The 21,465-nt window shown below is 40.9% G+C and overlaps 1 protein-coding gene across 6 annotated transcripts in view; it reads left to right on the top strand.

Annotated features, from left to right (window-relative positions):
• Positions 1 to 21,465, top strand: part of KCNMB2 (potassium calcium-activated channel subfamily M regulatory beta subunit 2) — a 224,279-nt gene that overhangs the window by 102,649 nt on the left and 100,165 nt on the right. Inside the window, exon 1 of one of the 6 annotated variants that reach the window (XM_070582405.1) lies at positions 8,818 to 13,827. The exons of the other annotated variants lie outside the window; for them this stretch is intronic. The gene's annotated coding sequence lies outside the window, so the exon portion shown is untranslated. Of the gene's footprint in view, positions 1 to 8,817; positions 13,828 to 21,465 lie in introns of those variants that run through there. 6 annotated transcript variants of the gene reach the window in all.

The raw sequence follows: 21,465 nt of genomic DNA on the forward strand, positions 1-21,465 counted from the left end.
TCCACTGTAAAGCAGCTAATTTGCTAATTCTGCTAAGTAGGAGGCTGAGGTTTGGGGGGTGATGTGATTTGCCCAAGGTCATCTACTTGTTAGTAACTGCTCTGTGGCTAAAATCTAGGTCTTGTGACTCACATTTCAGATGTTTTTCTAACGCCTACACAGTACACTAGAGATGCGCATAAAGGAGATTGCTTCCTCCTCTCTGGAGACCTGGGTGTAAGAGATGCTGGAGCACGTAACAGGTGACAGTGGAATTGCCTCTGGAACAGAAAGCAGCTGCAGATTCAATCTGATGCCTGCATTAAACGAACTGATTCCTGAAAGTTATCCCACCATGCACACATGTACACGTACAAACACACAGGCTACAAGAAAACAGAGTACTTGTTTGACGTTGGTTTGAAACTGTAGAGATCTAAAGATATCTAGAGGAAATCAAAACACCTATTTCCTTCCCAAAAAACTTCCAGGCTCATTGAAAGAAAAAGTTTCTTTTAAAGTTTCCAATTCAGAGTAATTCCACTAAAATTCCAACCTAAAATACCAGAAGAGGCACTTTTCAGCTGCTTTGAGGGCTGACACAAGATGTTTTGACTCTTCCTTAATTGTGCAACCTTGTGGCATTCGGAAAGAGAAAGAAGGTCCGAACACACCACCACTGCCCAACCTCCAGAGAGGCCGTCTGCCCACACATGACAGGTGCTCCCGTCCGCTAAGCAGAGAAAATGAGCAGTCTAGACTCATTAGCTAAGCCCCCAGCGTCTCAGAGCAGCGAGCTCCGAGCTTAGGGAGAAAAATACAGGATACAGACAGAAGGTGAAATTGATGTTCCACACCACAGTTTTCTGGTCAATCAAAAGGATGGGGGGCTTAATGAGGAGCAGGAAAAGACTACACGGTGTGAGACAGTGTGCATTTTAGCCCACTTCACCCTGCTCTGGGACCGTCCTGGTTTCCCTGAAAACAAAGAGCCTAGGAGCAGTTCTTTAATTGTGCCTTTGTGTGAAAGAGTAGTTTCTGTGCTTGTCAATGAGCATTTATCATATCTATGCGCTCTGGTTTAACCAACATGTGGTACAATAATGCAATCACGGACAACACACGCAGGAACCGGCGACACTTCTCAGTTCATTGGGAAGCTGTGGAGACAGAGACACTGCATTTCCTGGGCTGCATGTACAGAGGCGTGCATACCTTTAGCTAACAAAGCTCATGAAGTGCTCTACTGACATAAAAAAGAATTATTCTTTCATCATCTCTCACTGGGCCTGTTACCGGATCACTGGAGACCAGAGAGTCAGGTTGCTCCCAATTCCCTTTTCCTCTAAAGGACTGTAGCACAGTGCTGGCTGATGTGGAAGCATGCCATTCTTGAAATAACCCAGTCAAACATGAAGTCTGATTGCCTTCATGCATCAGAAGTTAAAATTTACTATGCATTTTCTATGAGCCAGGACTAAACGAGCAATTTACAGATAAAACCTTATCTCACCAACTCCTGACTACACGTCCCAATAAGGGGGTGTTATTGTTGTCCCCATTTAACAGATGAAGAAGTGGGATTAAGTGTCTTTCCAGGGGTATGTGGCTAATAAGAGGCAACTGGGATCAGAACCCAGGTGCGTCAGACTTCAGAATCAGTGTTCTTAAGCGCTGTGTGCTACACATAACAAATGTCTGTTGAGCACCTGTAGAGGCACCATGGCAGCTTCTGAGGCTAGCTACGAGTAACAATATCACCTCTGCCTTAAAGAGCTTGTGGGGGGTTGGGAAAGCAGATAAGTCAAAGGATGACTACTAGCCTAGAGGGACGTAAAGTTTGCTTAGTAAAGTTCAGAGGTGAGGCCCCTAACATACAGGAGGGTCTGTACTAACATTGGTTTCATGATTGCATACACCCATAGGGAAATGCCATAGTGAACTACATTTGATTTGTGCATGCTAAGGAAGGTGACAGTGTATCCTCAACTAATGCTTTCAATATCTTTACCTAAGTTCGGGGAATTCTTCAAATTCTTAATGACTTCATTATTCACATTGATGGGTCTTCTAAAAGGCTGCCCTTTCAGTCTCTGAAACTCCTCTTCTCCAATGATATTGTCCACCTTCCTATCTCAGCCAGTCACTCCCAGGGTCATTCCTCCAGAATTGTCCTTACCAAAACCTGCAACATGTCCATATCTAAATTTGAAACATCTCACTCTGACCACCGCCTCCTGTCTCTCTGGCTCATTTCCTCTTGTGCCTTGCCAAAAACCACTGACAGCACCAAGATCTACAATCCACTGATCATACCACCCTTTCTTTGTCTCTCACCTCCCTCATGTCCTTATTTCACCTTCTCTCTTACCCAGCTTACAGTCCACAACCAATTATTTTTTATCATTCCTTTGCATGCATCTTCAATTCCCTTGCCCCCTCATACTTTGTCACACTCACTTGGCAAAACTTCAGCCCTGGTTAAATTCAGCTCTCCACTTATTCTGCAGTTGTGCCCATGCAATTGAATATGGCTGGATACAAGTCTATAATAATGCAAAATAGTCTCACTTTTTATTCATGACCCTAAATTTCAAGTAGGTCTAAGGGAGAATATATTTCCCTCATCTATTGCCAAATGTAGTGTTTTTCAATTTTGTATCTTCCGATTTCCCATATCTCCACTCCATTCTCCTATATCTTCACTCTCAGCTGATGATCTCAGTTCCTACATCGCTAAAGAGACAGGGACAATCATAGGAGAACTCCTTCACACTCCCACCATCACACTCAGCCATCTACCAGCATCTGTGTTCATAAGTCCTGCCTTCCCTCCTCTTACTGCAGATGAACTGTCCAAGCTCCCAGGGGAGAGCAACACTTCGTTTGCGCACTAGATTCCATGCCCACCCAAAATAGTGCTCCAACGCTGCATCATTAACTCTTTCTTCTCTGTGGAGGCGTTACCATCAACCTAAAGGCAGGTTACTAGTCCCCAATCCTTCAAGTATCTTTTCTTGATTCCACTTCCCTACAGGAACTGCCCAATTTTTCTACTTTTCTTTACTGTAAAGTTCCTTTAAAAGTCTGTCTATACTCAATCCAATTCTTCTCTTCCTTAAGAAGGAAACTTCTTAAGTTCACTTCAATTAGACTTTTACCCACATAACTCCATCCATTGTTTTTATCAAGTTTACCCAAACCTCTATTTGTTCGATCAAAATATCAGTTCTCAGGCCTCACTTTGTTTACGTCTCAGAAACATTTGACACAGCTGATTTTCATCCCTCCCTCCTTTCTTTCCTCGCTTCAGAACATCACGCACTGCTGATTTTCTTTTTACTCCACTGGCCACTCTTTCTCAGTTTCCTTTGTTTACTCCTCATCTCTCCCGCCTCCTCTTTTCTCTTTCTACACTCACTCCCTAGATGACTTAAACTAATGTCATAGCTATAAATATCTTTTATAAGCTCACAACTCCTTATATTTCTACCCTGGACTCCACATTCACAGATCCAACTTCCTACTCAACATCTCCACTTGGCTATCTAATTTATATCTTTATAATTAGCATTTTAAGTTGAATACCTTACTTCGTTCCAAATGTATTTCACCCACACTCATTTCTTCTCAATCAACGGTCACTTCTCAGTTGCTGAAGCAACTGAGGATAAGGATACTCTAGGAGGTATCCTTAACTCCTCTCTCTCATTCCCTACATCTAATCCATCAGCAAGTCTGATTGATCTTATGTTCAAACACAGCCAGAATCTGACACCACCAATTCCACCACACTAATGAAAACTGCCTTCATCTCTCATCTCAATTATTGCAGGTCTCCCTGCTTCTACCTTCCTCCCACTACAGTCTATTCCCAATGGAGCAGAGTGACCCTGTTAAAAGGCAAGTCAGCTCATGACCCTCCCCTTCTCAAAACCTACCTCTCTCAGGATAGAAACCAGAGTCCTTACAGTGGCCTCCGGGGCCCTTCACAAACTGGCCACCACAACCTGACATCATCTATGACTCCTCCTTGCTCAGTCCAGTTCAGCCACAATGGCCTCCCTGCTAATCTTGGAGCAAGGTGGGATGCTCCAGCCTCAGGGCCCTTTTCATCTGCTGCTTTCTTTGCTTGGAATGCTCTTCTCCCAGAATTTCATGCAGCTCACTCTCATGTTCTTAATAAGACTCTCTGACCACAATAATTATAATTGCAACTCCTGCGCTTCCCATCCTCCTTTTCTATCTAATGTTTCCCTAGGACACTTATTATCTTCAAATACAATATGTAATTTCTGTATTTCCTTTACTCATTGTTACAACAGAAGGGAAGTGTCAGGAGGAAAGAGATTTGCATTGTTTGAGTCCTCAGCACCATGGGTCTGGCACGTGGTAGGTATTCAGGAAATATTTGTTAAATGTTGAATGAAGAATGATATAATTTCACAATAAGATTTTGATTCATTTTTAATTCACTCATCAACATGTCCTATTATAAAAGCTACTAGTATTTAAAAGCCTAATGAGCCTTTTAATAAGCATTGGTGAAAATCCTGGTGTATTTAAATCACTGAGTAGTAAATGCCTGCCAAGACTTCTAGAACCTGATGAAGTTTAAAATAATGGAGTTTATTCCTCTAAGTTGCATCGAGCTAGCTACCACTACCATGTTTCTGAGGGCACTCCAAGGAGGCCAAGGTGAAGTTAAGTTTAGAAGAATGAACTGTCAGTTTCCCACAGGGACTGAGTTCTGTCGATGTCAGAACTTCTGACACACCTGCTCGGGGCAGACTCAGGACAAAACCTGAGCAAGTGCAAGCGTGGGTAAGTAAAGACCGCACGTCAGCATCTGAGCTTTTTCCTTAGGTGTTTTTTTAAAAAAGTGTTTGCTTTGATAAATATAGAGAATCTTTGATCTGTGTTCACATGTTTTCTTGGAAAAGCATATCTAAAAGTAGAACTATCTACTCTACTCCAGACCCTTTCTGGGGACAGGAGAATGGACCCAGTTTTAAGCATCCCATGAATAATAGAAGCCAGGGTATAAATCAGAGAGTCCACAGCATCATTACAAAATGAGGACTGATATTGAAACCTTCAGATCCAGGGGATGGAGGAGTTTCTGGTCTCCTGTCTGTCAGGTAGGAGCACCTCCATGTGGAATAACCATAACAATCATTATACCAACCATTTATTCACCACATATTATGTGTCAGGTCTATTAGGTACTTTACATACATTATCTCATAAATGTTCAAAACACTAATATTTTATCCCCATTCTAAAGATGAGAATACTGAGGCTCAGAAAGGATTATTAGCTGCCTGAACTCACCCAGCCAGTATAAGATGGAATCAGTAGTCAAACTCAAGTCTCTTTGCCCCCAGGCCCCTGTTAATGCTCCTAAACCAGGCTGAAGCAGAGATTTGGAGAAAGCACACAGGCCTGGGGAGCGGAGCAGGTTAGTGTAAGCAGGCTGGCATCATGGCAGGGCTCAGGCCCTAGTAAGGAACTAGAAGCCGCCCAGGACACAAATCCAACCTGAGAGCCTAGACACACTCAGAGGTATGAGAGACAAGATTAGCTCAGTGGGCACAAATGATGAGGGTTTCACACCAGGCTGCAGGCTGCAGTCCAATTGTTGGCAGACAGAGAGGTGGACAGACGATAGAGACCCAGACACACAGAGAGGGATAGTACAGGGAGATTAACAGGAGGGCTCCTTCATTGCTCTCCTTTCTCCCCAATATCCAAATTCTGCCCTCACATCCTCTTTACCCATCCAGTTTTCTCCTCCAGCTGCCACCATTGTCTCCAAGCTCACCTTACTGCCTCTGCAAAAGGAGAGTGCTGGCATGTTGGGTTTGTTTGCACCACCTCCCTCCTCCTGAGGAGACCCCTCAGTCCCCCGCCACTGCCACCCCAATCTCATCAAACATCCCACCATAAGCTCCAAGTTTTTCATTGGCACCCAAGTAACAATAACCCATCCTGAGGCAGAACATAACCCGCTTGGGGGTAAAGTAACCTCTCCCAGCAAAAGTTCTGAAGGCAACCTTGGGGCCTGACACACTGTCCCAGGTAGCGGAATCAAGATGCCCATACTCCAAGAAATGTTCTCATGTTTTGCCTGACACTCACTTATTCCTGACCTTTCCATGCCAGAGAAAGATAATAGCTCCCATTTGTTTAACATTTTACAGGATTCAAAACCTTTCAGCAGCATTATATCACTGACTCCTCCCAAGAGTGCTGGAGGCATAAAATCATCCCCCATGTCAGATGAAGAAACAGAGATTCAGAGAAGGCAAGTGGCCTGCCCTGGGCCGCAGAGTTGGTCAGCCTCAGGCAGTGCTCAGAGTCCAGAGCCAACTGCCGTCTTCACCACAGCCAAAAAAGAGAGTGACTCAACCTGCCAGAGAAGAGAAGGTGTCTTTAGCCTAACTTCCATTTCCTCATAACATAACCTTTGCCCCCGTCAATATAAGTAAAACTCAATTAAACAAAACAGTTGCCAGGGCTCTGGAAATGTGAAGTCAAATGCTCTCATGTTGAGATCAGTTCACAGGAGGCCTTTTGGCTCAGGGATTTCTCTCCACCATCCACTTATTTGTAATTTTATGAATGATATTGCTTTTCCTGTATTATTATACAAAGGACAACTTTAGACTTCGAACAACGGAACAAATCAGAGGAATGAGGACAACAGGCAGGACAAAAGACAGAAGGCATGGGAAGGGGCTCACACACTGAAACCTGACCAGCAGGAAACCAGGGCATGACTCGGCCTTCTCTCTTTCAGGGTAGCCCCTGTGTTGGCCCAGATCAATCACCACACTCCCCTCTCCCCTCCCCTGCCCTTGGCCCTGCTTGTTTTCTCTTCCCACCAGCAGCTTTGTGCTTTGTTTCCCAGTCTCCTCCTGACACTCCTGGCCTGTAGTCTGTACACCACGTAGAGAGAACCAGAGTTTATAAGAAGTTAGGCAAAAAGACATAGAAAGAGGAAGAAGGTAGCAGAAAGGAGGAAAACCTGGTAATATTATTTAAGAAAACCAGAACAGAACTTCTTTTTGTTTATCTTCCCTGAATGTGGCAGCCTGATGGGAATGGCTGATCAAAAGGGAGCTGCTTTGGGAGATATTTTGTGCAGGCTGATCACTTCATCTCTGACATATGCCCGCAACACACAGAGTCACCAGTATATGAAGACTCAGAAGACCTCCTCAGCTGGGGATTCTTCTGACTGCCTGGACCAGAAAGAGAAAGGGCAGAAAGACAGGAAAATGTTTTCGTATTCTATGCGAGCAGTGGAGAGGAGACCAACATGTCCTGGAATAATGTGGGGACATGTAGTGACCTGGTGCTGGCATGATTGTGACCTTCTCATCACCTTACAGGGCTTAATTTAAATGGGACCTATTGACCTTTCCTGACTCTCTTTCTAAAATAGATCCTTCCATTATTCTCTGTCACAGTACCTTGTTTACACCTTTGTTAACACTTAACAATAAGCTGTAACTGTTTTGTTCACTGATGAGTTTGTTTGTTGACTGCATCCCATGAAAGACGTAATCTACATGAACATGTCTACTTCCATTACTAATGCGAGATGTTCTTAAGTAAGGGCTCAATTTATATCAGTGAAATGAATGAATGAACAATAAAATCTTTAGGACAGTGTGATTTTCAGTAGATATTCCATAAACACAAGTTTTCCTCTTTAGCCTATAGTCTATTGGTGTGTATGGACACATGGAAATATTATACACAAGGCAGACTGAGTGGCATGCTGATTTAGATACCAAAGGGGAAAAAAAAGCAGGTGGTAAAGATTCTGTTCAAGGAGGTCTCAGGGACTAGAGAGGCCACATGCACACTTCAGGATTTCTGGAAACAGAGGGAACTTATGCTCAATCTATGCCCACCTTCTCTGCCCTCTTTGACCTCCAGGGTTGACAGGTAAAATATAGATGACCAAAAGCTAGAACAAATGGGCTGAGAAGTACCTACAAAGATTTGAAAACTCCCTAGATACGGTAAAAGCCGAGCTGTACTCACCATTCCTAGGCTCTCATCATTTTATTTAGGTGCATATTTCCCTCATTTTTTCCAACAAGAAGTTGAGGCAGGGTGGCTTAAAATGCCCCGATTCACAAGATGCTCTGTCCTTGGAAATGTTACCTAAAGACCCATTTCAGGCCTCTTCCCCCAAGCAGTTGGAGGAGAGCATAGAGTGTGACCTTGGCATATGACAGTGGGGGAGGATGGATAGGATCCGCCTCAGACTGCAGGAGACGCCGAGGAGCCCTAAAGCATCCCCCTGCACACAAATTAGCAGCCAATTGTTTCTGCCTCCCACTCCCTCTTTTTCTGGAGTGAGACTGCACATCTTCCATAATCCCAATAAAGTTGAAGCAAAGCCTGTGGGAGACAGATAAGGTTAGAGGGAGCTGGAGATGGCAGAAAGGCTGTGCCTTTTCTTTTAATCTGACTCTACCAGCGCCTGCCTAGTGAGGCCCCAGAGGTCTCTTTAAGGCCTGTCTGGCTGGAAGCACACTTATTCCAGGACTGCTTACGTCCTCCTGCTGTGCTGACAGCTTCTACACCTCCTAGCTCGCTGTCTGGAGGCTGGCTGTCATTCTCTTGCACTGTTCTTGATCCAAACCTTTTTTTTCTTTAGTTTTGAAGAGTTTGCTTTGTTTTGTTTTTGTCATTTGGGGAATGGAAAAGACAGAAAAATAGAAACACAACTAAAATACTTCATATTACTGAAAAAAGAAATATTAAAATCAAATTCTAATACCAGGAATTTCTAAATTCTCTTTTTGGCTCTTGAAGCTACTGAGGTCACGTCTCTGATGTCTCTCACCACGGCTGTCTACTGCATTTATGTACATCTACTCCAGGCATCCAGAGGGACAGCACTCTCCTGGTTTCACCCACTCCTCATTAAACTCCCTCATCAGTGACCCATCCTTTAATTCTCGCCTCTCTATTCTCTCAGCAAGGAGTGTTCCAGAGAAGAAAGAAATAATAGACTTGGAGTTTAAAGACTTTGTGGGACTACCTCTTATGAAGGGACCCCAGATGCCTTCAACACAGGCCCGTGAAGAACACCTGAAGTGTCTGGAGGGGTGTCACTGAAAGATTTTTAGGCTCCCTCTGTGTTCCTTCAGAATAGGATTGGGCCAATCAGTAGAAGCTGCTGGAGGCAAATTTGGACTGTTCTAACAGTCAGAGCTCCCAGCTGCCCCACAAGACAACACTTGTCACCAAAGATGTTCAAGAGCTTTCTAGAGCTGAGGTTCCAGAGCCTAGACACCTGCTGCAATCACCGGGAAGTTTTAAAAAATATACAGATGTCTGGACCCTACTCCAGACCCACGGAATCAGACTCTGGGAGTTGGAGGCAAGAGCACATAACTTTGTATGAGAGAACATAGATTTAAGGACATCTCTCACACTTACTAACAGAGTTACTAAAACTCAGAGCTTTGGTTTTCTCATTAGTAAAATAGGGCTAAGAGACCAACTTTACAGAGTTGCTGTAAGACATAACAGTTAGTTATATGTGCTCAATAAATGTTACTGACTCAGTCAATGCTATTCACATTCAGGTGCTATTAGGAAGGAGTCAGAAGCCTGACATCTGTGGACTTAACAATGGACCCAAGAAACAATGGTCCTATATCTCTCCAACCCAGTAACAGCTAATGAATGGATTTTCAAGTCAGGTATAGCCCTTTACAATTCGTAAGGCATACTCATATACATTGCCTCATTCAGATTTTGGTCCTCACAACAGCCATGAAGAGATAATGTTATGCCAACTTCACAGAGAAGAAAACTGAACGCTAGAAGTTTGAGTAGCTTGTACAATGTCATCCTGCCAGTTATCCAAAGATCCAGGGTGTAAAAGAGCGTACACCTCCTAACTCCTAGTCAGGTACCATTATTTTCACTACCCCAAGCTTTGTTACCATTCAACTGTTTCAGAGGTCTTTTTCTTGCCTTCCCAAGTAGACAAGAGACTAGAGACTATATTTACGGTTATCTTTGCCTCCTATCCTGCTAGACATTGTCTTGCATACAGTGAGAGACCAATAAATGTATGTTATTGGGATGACTCCATGGAATGGGTTTTGGAGAGAGTAGAGCTTTTTCATCAGCATAATCCTTAACTTGGGACTTGGGACTTTCTCTCACCTCGCTCTGTATCTCCAGTGCTCTTGATAATTTTTCTGTTGCAGTGTTTTCTAGATGTCCCCCATCCCCACAGTCACGTCCCCAGTTGTCTTGCCACTCTTCTCCACCTCCCTAGTTAAGTGGAAGGACTGGAGCAGATCTGAGTTTGAATCTGCAATCTTCCCTCCCTAGGTTAGGTAATTTGGGGCAATTTACTTCGCATTTCTAAACCTCAATTTTCTCATCTGTGAAGTAGAAAGAATACTTACAAACCAAGGTTGATTTGAGAATTAAGAGGGATAATGGACTAGTATGCCTGGCAGATAGTCTATACACAATAATTGTTATCCGAGCCAGTCCTGATGGCCTATTGGTTAAAGTTCAGCACTCTCACTCCTTTGGTGGCCTGGGTTCATTTCCCAGTCATGGAACCACACCACCCATCTGTCTGTTGCCATGCTGTGGCAGCAGCTCACATAGAAGAACCAGAAGGACTTACAAGTAGGATACACAACTATGCACTGGGGCTTTGGGGAGGAAAAAAAATAATAATGATAATTATTATTGGTTATATCTTCCCTCCCTCTAGTGTCTTCTCCCTACAAAGATTTCTAAGCTGCAACAGTCACAAGAACAGAATCTTCAAGTATAATTTTCGTTTTATTCAAGTATCTGCTCAGCTGTTTTCTTCAGCATTTCCTAAGCAATATTCTGCTCAAAGTCAAACTCCATGTCAACACTGTCCAATAGAAGTATACTGCAGGCCACAAATGTGAGGCTTGTATGTAATTTTAAATTTTCTGGTAGCCACATTAAAACGAAGTAAAAAGAAACAGCTGTGATTAATTTTGATGGTTTATTTTCTTTAACCCAATATGTCTAAAATGTTATATCATGTAAAAATTATTAATGAAATATTTAGTCTTCTTTTCTGTACTAAGTATTCAAACTCAGATGTATATTTTACACTTACAGCACATCTCAATTCAGACTAGCCGCGTTTCAAAGGCTCAATAGCCATATGTGGCAGGTGGCTATCGTATTGGACAGCACAGCCTAGATCTCAGTTTAACCTTCACCCACCAACTGCTTCTTTTTGCTAATGATCCTGATTTCCAGTGTTATCAAACACTGATCAAACACACTCATCTGCTACATTCTCCCTTTCTTGCTTAAGTAAATACATAAATCCTTCACCCATCTGGAAGGCCCTCCCTCCTTCTTCTCATGCTCTTCTCCTTCAGAACATTGACTGCTGAACACTCCCCCAGAGAAGGTGCCTCTGCCTAATTCCACCTGGGTATGGGGTCGCAGACTGAGAAGAGAAGTCCTTGGTAACAAGCTAGAGTGATCTTGGGGAAGAGGAAAGGGTGTGAAGTGAAGCAGGCCTGGGTTTGCGTTCACGCCCAAGCTCTGCCACTGACTGCCCTTGATAGAAAGGAGTGGGTTGGTGCTAGGACGAGTAGCTGTCAGTATTTGAAAAGCTCATGAAATAGGCCACAATTAGCGATAATGATCCTCTAGTTTAGCCCAAGGAAGCCATACTTGAGATGGCTCCATTTATGGATCTTTCATAGACCCCATGGGGTGACTATTGTCTGTGACACTGACACATAGGGTTAGCACTACAATATCAGCCTGTGAGCATTCCGACCGTCAAAAGGCAGCAAGAGAGCAAGACATCTATTGCTCATCCTTGCCAAATCAGCCAGCTACATCAACACTGACTCACTTTTTAAATTAAGGAATTAATATTTAATACTTTAGTCAGATTGTTTTTGCATAACATAGCCACATTGCTTTGCAGGGCTACTGGCTTGCAGGCGGAATGATTTTGTCATGAGATTATTAACCCCAGATCTGAGCAGTTTTTATCCCCTCACTATGAAGTTTATCAATAATATCCCCAAAGTCTAGCAAGTGCTGCCTCTTTTAAACAGTATCAGTCTGAAGGAAGAAGCAACGATAGGTACAAAGTGGGAGAAGAAGATTTAGTTAAGCATTTAATAGTCCAGTCAATATTTTCTAAGTAAATTATCTTTTACCCTTTTAAATTAGAGATGAGTGCCAGCAAGTTGCAAATTAAAGTGGAAACTGGTTAATTAAAGTGGAAACTCCCTCAGGCTTTGTGAAAAAGCACTGAGTACCACAACCCCACGTCCTTGTGAGATTATGATTATGACACACTGTTTAAAAACATCATTTTTAAAACCCATAAATCTAACTAGTGCTCTTCCATAACCCATTCCCAACCATTTCATTGTGTTAGAAAGAGAGAGACCTTGATGCTCCCACATTTTTGCAAATAGGAAACTGTCCTTTTAATAATGCCATTTTAGGGATGCGTGTCCTAGGTCCCTATGTGTATGTGGTGTACAACTTTTAGTTTCTTCATCATTAATTGAAATAACTTTCCCAAAACACAAATCATCAAAGAAAAAAAGCTAGTTACCAAGGAGACTCCCTGACGAATCAGATCGTGATATTTGGACGTACTAATCTGCTTAGTTCAAGAAACCTTGTATTTAAATGAGGAACAAATTGTATCTCAACCAACTATGGATCATGAATTTCTACTGGCAAGAAGTACAGACAGCTTTAATTTATTTTTTTAACCATGAAATAAAATTAGCAAGTACCTCTCATATGGAATCTGTGAACAGATTTAGACAGGTGGGGAACATCTCTTGAGCATGCTCGATCTAGGAAAACAAACACCATCCAAGGACAAAGTGGCCCAGTGGAAATGACTAAGGATAACCCCGAAGAGCCCTGCATTTCCAGCCAGGAATCTGCATGAGGATGCTCTTAGAAATGGGAACTAAGGAAATCTCTACATCTTTGGCTGCAGCTGTAACATTTTCCAAAATAAAGGCATTGCCACTAAAAGAAGGTTGACTCCTGATTCACCTCTGCATGACAAGAGTGAACTGCATGGATAATTCGGAAAGTCAGACCAGATTTTTTGGTTCATGGCCAGATAAAAGGAAGATTAACGTTCATATCCCAAAGTTTCTTCATTGATGCTCATCATATTTTTGTAACATGCCTTGGTGTGTTTGCCCGTCTGGAGTTTCTACATGGCTGCACAACGGGAATCAAGTAGCTATTACTAAAGGAAAGCTTTGCAAAGATAACAAAGACAAGGCACATAGCCAGAGGAATGCTGAAGTCTCCTCTTCTTGTGGGAATTAGAATACCACCCAGGACTTGTGGGTAAAACAATTAGTGGAGGCGGTGCACAGAACTCTGCCGGGTGGAGAGGAAGTTTCAAAAATTGTGCGAGTAACCAGGAGTTTGTAAAACAAAGCGGGATGCAGAACCTCAATTCGTATTATTTATTTTTACTTTTATGACTGCTATTTTCGTTCCTGAGCAGTCAACAGAGAATATTAGGAAAAAGACTACAGTTTTGAAAATGTCAGTACTTGGATTAAATTATTTCCGCCTTGTCTGAAAATACCTTTAAAATTTGAGTGAAGAAAAAGAAAGGGAAAAATTACCAAATCCTTGGAAACGGAAGATTTCTATAAATTACATATTTTTAAATAGGCTTTCTTCCTAAAGGTGAAACTACAGAGGAATATAATTGGAAGGAAAAATACCTTTGCCTGACACAGTTGAAATCTCCTTCCTGAGAACTTCAGGTCCACTGTTGCTAAGGTAACTCAACCGATTAAAGTTTGCATAATATTCCTGAACTTACTAACGAAATATGGAGGGGAGGAAGGAAGAGATTAAGTTTAGGGTGAGAAAAATTAGGAGTCAAAAATTAAGTGGACTACCACAACTTTTCCTTCGTTTTTCACATTCCACATAAGAATTCTAAGGGCCTAGCAGTTTCAAAACGATAAAGAAACTAATGAGATTCTGAGTGCCTAGGTGAAAGATATTTTATAGGACAATAATTTGAGGTTTAGACTTATGACATAAATTTTACTACTTCCTGTCTAGAATAAATAAAGCTGGTGGCAGCAGTTGTAGCCTGAATTTTTAAAATTCAGGTATATAATCATATTTTTCTGACAACTTTGTGAAATTTATCTTCCAGTCTTATTGATCTGTATCACCTCGGGCTTCAAATTAAGTGAGAACACAGTAAATAACTGTTATTTTAATGAAAAAGAACAAAGATGATGATGAATTTATGGTGGGAAGAACACACAGAAATAGAAGTCGTACAGCACAAAAACCAATGAATGCGTTAACTCTGGGACTGAAAACTCCCTAACAATGCGTTTTTATTCATAAGTGGTTCCGTTACACCGGGAAGGTACACATCTCAGAGATCTGTAACGGTATTGTCCTGTGTGCGATTCCACGGACAATAAAAGGAGAAGCAAAATAGTCACCTAAAGATGGAATTTGGTATATTTAATTTTTCTTTTTACTATTGAACTTCTAGCCCAAATTTCATGTCTTTGTAGATTTATTTATTTATATTTGATAGTCTTTGATTCTTGTGGAAGGGACAAGAGAAAGTTGTCGAATATGAGAAAGAGTAAGACTGGAGTAAATATGGTGAACTCTCTTCATATTCCTACCAAAAAATGTGAATGCCAATGTATATCAGCTTTGCTATCACTGCATATTCTTATTTGAAGAGCAAATGTTTCAATGTCTTTTACATATAAAGTAAAATATTCTGTAAGAATTAAAAATACCAGAAACAGAGAAAAGGAACTTTAAACTCATCATCAGCTTTGGCTTAAGTCAAACAAAAGTCTTCAGAGCGTTATTATGTGGTATAAAATTTTAAATGAAGTAACATTCAGAAAACCCTAAGACTATAAAGAAAATCGTGATGGCTGCATATTATAGTGCAAATTTCTATTGTTATAGCTCATTTGTGACATTCTCTCCTCCAAAATGGTAGTAAAAAAACAAATATAGATTGACTTGATAATGGCGAGCATCTTGGTAATCACAGATTTTTAAGAATATTATTTTTCTCTGATTTTACTGTGCTTTGAGTAGTGTTCTGAGATGATATGTTTTACCAGTATTGTAATAACATCTTGCATTTGTATAATATTTTAGAAGCAGTAGAACATAGCCATCCAAATCATCTTATTTGACACACAAATACTCTGAGAAATACTTCTTTCCCCCTTCCTTTGTCTGAAGAAGGCAATATAGACTGAATGGTTAGGTGTCTATCCAAGGTCTTAAAGCTAGTGAGTAGTGGGACTGCAACTTGAACTTGAGTCTTCTCGCTTCAGTCATATGCTTCTGCCGTCACGTCACAATATCCCCATTAAAAAGATGAAATAGGGGCCGGCCCAGTGGTGCAGAGGCTAAGTTCACACGTTCCACTTCAGCCGCTGGGGGTTCACCAGTTCAGATCCTGGGTGCGGACATGGCACCGCTTGGCAAGCCATGCTGTGGCAGGCGTCCCACATATAAAGTAGAGGAAGATGGGCACAGATGTTAGCTCAGGGCCAGTCTTCCTCAGCAAAAAGAAGAGGATTAGCAGCAGATGCTAGCTCAGGGCTAATCTTCCTAAAAAAAAAAAAAAAACAAGATGAAATATTATTGCTAAATCTTCCTATGGAAACCTCATCAAAGGAAAAGAGGATACATCAAGAGATCCAGCAGTGGTTGAACCATTAGTTTGTATGTAGCTGGACTTCATAAAGAAAACTCACATGTTGAAATAAGTTTGAAATATCTATTTATTAAAACACTTCCATTCTTCATTGCTTTCTTATAGGTTGTTGAACTTGTTATTTTTAAAGTATTAGACTTAACTAAACTAGGTTTCTATGAATAACAGAAGTGGAAATGTCTCTTCATTGGCGGACAGTAGAGAAAGACCCTATTGTAAGAGTGGTGAGCACATGTTACTTAAAATGTAGTGTGATTGACATGTTGTGCACATTTAGGTTATGCAAATTTGAAATCGTGTGATATAGAAAATATTAATGAAGTCACTTTATAGACAAAATTTTCCATAATGAAAATCTGTATTTTTTAAAAATCTAGAACTACACAATTTCAAAGTTAGCAAATCAAGTGAATTATAAGCTGTATTATGCTGTCACCAAATGGCATCAATAATTGGTATCCTTTGCTAGAATCACATGAACCATATTGTTGCACGTATTAAAACTTCAGAAGATAATTCTGGTGACTATTTTGCTGTTATTTTAACACAGTGTTCTGATTATTTACTACTTCTTTTATATACTATAACAAAGTTTCTAATCATTAATCAAATCATGGTGCTAGTGAAAAAAACAAGCCCTTAAAATAAATCACTTTGGAAGAAAAGTTAGATAAGCTAAAACACTTTAAAGAAGGCCAAAGAAGTACCAAGAAACAATGAGCTGCTGATTTAGGAGAGAGATCTCTAAAAATAATAGATAATTCTGCATCCAGATACCTAAAAGCATCTCTGAATGAGGAGGAGGGGAAGGAGAATAGAAAGAGGAGAAGAAAACAAAAAAGAAGAGGAAGAGATGGAGGAGGAAAATTAAGAGGAATAATAAGAGAGGAGGAGGAAAAGAAGAAGAAAGGAACAGAGGAGGACAGAGAAGAAAGATGAGGTGAGGGAGGACTTGCCACAATGGTGTAGATTTCTGTGCTCTTACAATGAGTTCTCCTTCTTTACACTTATTAATTTGGGGAAATAAGTCTTGGATTATCCAAGTTATATACCATGAAAGCTTTAAGAACATACCACTTACATAAATTATGATTTCCCTTAATAAAATAATGCGCTCAGATTCAGTGTTATGGATACTTCCCGCATCGGAAGATCCTCACGTGGTAGACTCAAGATTGGAGCAAAGCTTAAAGTTCATCAGCTTCGCCCAACTTTCAGGCAGTAGTTGAAATCTCCTCTGAAACGTACCCCAAAGGCAACCAAAGTGATCCAGAGATCTATAGGTCTATTAAAGCCTTTGAGTTTGCAAAGTACTTTCATGCGCGTAATCTCATTCAATCTTCACAATAATTTTGTGCAGACATAATTATATTAATTTTTACAATGGGAAAACTAAAGCTCTAAGAGTTCATATTGCTGCCTTATGGATATAACACTGGCTAGAAAAAGACCAGGTCTTCTGACACACGATTCAGTACTTGTCTCCTATCAACTAAATAATTCCTCTTCACTGTCAAAAACATTTATCAAATTTCTTTAAAATTCCATTTGTACCCAAACACTTAATAAGTAGACAAATATTTTGGAAAGTGTATGGACAAGCTCTCTTCCAGCTTACCATCTCCTAACCAGGACAGTTAGTTAAATCAGCTGAGCTCTGGAACTTAGCTTCCTTGAAAGAACTTATCGAGCCATATAGTGCTCGCCCAATGCCCTCCTTTCTCAAAAAAGGAAACAGAGGTCCAAAGAAGTGAAGAAAGTTTCTCTGTGTCATCACATGGCTATTTCCTTACAGAACATAAGAATTCGAAATATTCTTCCATATCTAATGGGACAGATTTAGGAAGATATCTGAGAACATACTTCCAGCTAACAGTATGCAAGAAAGAGCTCATTTCTTTTTCCAACCCATCCTCAACCACAACATCCTCTTGATGAGTAGTGTTAAAAAAAGAAACCCAAGAAATTTTTGATGTTTTTAAAATACTTCTAAAATAGAGGTTTAAAGCTGTAGAGAGTTTGCCTGGTTGAGTGTGAAACTGAGCCCCACTGAGCCGTATTAAAGGAGCCAAAGGTCCTCCCCGATAGGATTTTACTGTGACAGCCAGTCTAAGCTCACTTAATTAAGGCTGCTTACATTCTAGGTGGATTTTTTCAAAGCAAAAATAGATCTAGTCTGATGATTTTTTTTAATTCTAATAGCATTTGCTTCTACATAAGTACCAGTGCTAAAAACTGTTAATTAAGGGATATGAACCAAGTCTGAGCCCATCACTGTCAAATCTCTGTTCAAGGAGGCAGATGGAGTTAAGGTGCACACACCACACATTCTTTCCCCATTGAAAGTACCTAGTCCCAGTGCCTGATATAAAGTGAGTGCTTAGTTGTTTTTTTCCTTTATTCTTGTTTACATGGCTTTAATCCTAGTGAGTTCCTCCAACTTTATCATCTTTTTAAGGTATATAACATACATACATATATATAGACATAGACAGTTATAGATATAAGACTAGTTGATAGGGATGACTATGTACTTGCAGACTAAAGAAGAGGAGGTAGACAAATAAGAAGAAAGGGATGAAGATTAGTTATATAGTTAATTATACATGTCGACTTATTCCTTTAAAGTTTTAAGATAGCCAAGAGGAATAAGGAACAGATGATTAAAATTAACAGAAAAGAAAGAAGAAAAAAAATGAGGAAAACAAAAAGGGAAAAAGGACCAGAAAACAAAGAAAAGAGAAAATGACCATGAGGTCTGACCAACAATATTAATAACCACTTATTATGGGACTCTGATTTGCGAGGTACTGAATAGTTTACATTCTTATGTCGAACAGATATTCGTACTCTCATTTTGCAGAAAAGGGAGCTGGAGTTGAGAACAGGACCACAGAGCTGGAATGTTTTTGGAGTTGAGATTTGCTCACATGCTTTCCACCATTCTATTATTCCTATAGTTTTTAGGAAAACAAAGAGGGAATGGCTAGGAAAAAAAATAAATAAATAAAAGAGAAAAAACAGAGAGATGTTTAGTTCCACATTAGTGCCTCTTTGGTTATTTGGTTATTTGACATAGAAACCCCAGTAAGTCCCTCTCAGATGCCCAGGAAAAAGAAAAAAAGTAGCCATTCAAGTCTGTTACTCACCTCGAAATTTATGAAGAATACAAAGGTCTTAATCACAGGGGGAAAAAACATGTTATTCTTTAACTAATGTTACTCAGCTAATATTGGGCCAAAATTGCGGGAAAATATATATAGCATAAGTGAGCCATGGAAACGTTGAGGGCCACGTGAATGTATAAGCATTCTCCGTAGGCCTTGTTCATGTAAACATGTATCTCCTTACGTGAGTGTGTACACCTTGGCTCTTCCATGTGGACCATTGCTGGCTACAGACTCAAGCTCTTTCTAAATATTGAATAATTCAAAAGGAATTAATCTGTGAGTAATTTCAAGCATTTATTATAAGGTGTTAAAATGAGGAGGGCCGGCCCCCTAGCCGAGTAGTGAAGTTCGTGCACTCAGCTTCAGTTGCCCAGGGTTTCGCCAGTTTGGATCCTGGGCACGGACATGGCACCACTCATCAAGCCATGCTGAGGTGGTGTCCCACGTAGCACAAGCAGAGGCACTCACAACTAGAGTATATAACTATGTACTGGGAGGCTTTGGGGAGAAGAAGAAGAAAAAAGAAAAAAAGAAGATTGGCAACAGATGTTGGCTCAGGTGGTAATCTTTAAAAAAAAAAAATGAGGACTAGGGTGGTTTGAACGATGGCATAAATCAACATAATTCCCAGAGTTTTAAGCCCAAAGAATATTCAGGAGGCTGGTCTAAGGTGCATTTCTTTAGCACTAAAGGAAATGCTCTCTTTTATAGGCCAATGAACACCATGCCCTGGAGAAGAGAGAGTCCTCTCAATTTATAATGCTGGAATTTGAGAAATACAGCTTTAGTAATTGATGTGGTGCTTTTATGTTTAGATCATTTTACTTAAAGTCTCCACCCTCCATGGAAAACAATTAAATTTCAAGTGCCATGGTAAAAAATGACAGGCCCTATGTTTAATTTGCTGTGTAAATGACACTCTCAAACAAACCTTCTCTGATAGTTCAAAACAGTGGTGGCAGTCCCCAGGGAGAGAGGTGCCCTAGTAAGAGAGAGTCTTTCCCTGTTTTATGCCATTTGTAAAATATTTTGGGTATCACTTCCTGCACACATTCCAAGCTGAGAAACATACTGTGTGTGTGAAGGCTATCTAGACCAGAGCTGTCCAATACGATAATCATTAGACACAGGAGGCTAAATTAATTTAATTTAATTTGAAATTCTGTAGCCTAGTCTCACTAGCCGTATTTCAAGTGCTCCATTTGAGCATATGTAGCTAGTGGCTACTGTATCCAACAGTAGAAGGTTATAGAACATTTCCGTCCTTTGCAGAAAAATTCTCTTGGACAGTTCTGCTCTAAACAAATATCCCCCTCTACGAAGGCAAAAACTTTTTTTAAAGATACTTTGTTGGAAGAGAGAACAAGCAAGAAATCACTTTTCCTCCTCTCCTGCAATTTAAGAACGTGAGACTCAAAAGGTAAACTGGCTTTCTCAAGGTCGTAACACTAGCTAATGAGAGAACCACGACTCAAGTCCGCTTGCATCATGCTCAGTCCCAGCCCATCCACAGGACCTCTTAATTTAAGGCTAGGAATAAATGGCACATCTGAGTGGCCACAGTATTTTTCAACCACCGTCAGCTCCTGACTTCCATAAAATGAAATTTCACAAGTCTCCAGCCTCTTCCATTTCTATTCTTACCTCTCTGAGTACCAACCACCACCACCCTTTCCCCCTCTTCAAACTCCAATCCAAATTAGCACAAATTCTCCTTTGACCTCCTCTCCAAAGTCCCCTAAGCCAAAAACCCAAGTCGTTTCCCCTAAGTCCATGGCAGGTCTCAGAGGAACCCCATGCCTTAACCCCAACCCTCAAGCTGAGATGCTAATCCAACCATCTCTGGGGAACCTGTTCCTTGACTACATCCTTGTCCAGCCCCTCTGGTGTCTTCACCCAAATCTTGAGCAGACACCTACCCTGAGTCCCTGGCCCTTCCACCCAGCAGTATCCATGTAGGGTGGTTCCTTGGACACATTCCTAGGTGGCCGCTTCTTGTTCTGAACAGCAAAGATGAGAATGAGTCATAGACCCGTGACAGCCATGCTGTCGCTGTGCAGCAGCTTCTTGGGGGTGGGAGATATTATCCAGCCATCGGCAGGGACCTGTCAGTAATCAGGTCGGACTTGTCTCTCAAGCCTTTCCATGGGCTGGGCCCTGCCTCGCCGAGAACCGGTGGCAGGTACTATGAAATGTAGATAGCTATTTCATTGTCTACTTTCAAGTAATATAAATGAGAGAGTGGGTTTTACTTTCATAAAATTTATGATTACAAAAATATTCAAGATAGAGTTTAATCACACAGGAAAAAAGATCTGAAAATGAATTCCACGTACACACACCCACATACGCACACACTCCAGAAGGGTTATGACATGTGTATTTGGGGAAAGACCGAAAAAAGAATGCTTTTTATAGTTGTCTATAATAATCCTTTTTATTTTCCTAACAAGACGTTTTTTCATTATTACTCATTCCTATGCTTGTTGAACTGTTATTTAGATTCGGCATATCTGAAATAAT

The sequence above is a fragment of the Equus przewalskii genome, chromosome 18 (genome assembly GCF_037783145.1).
Source record: "Equus przewalskii isolate Varuska chromosome 18, EquPr2, whole genome shotgun sequence".
Lineage (NCBI taxonomy): Eukaryota > Metazoa > Chordata > Mammalia > Perissodactyla > Equidae > Equus > Equus przewalskii.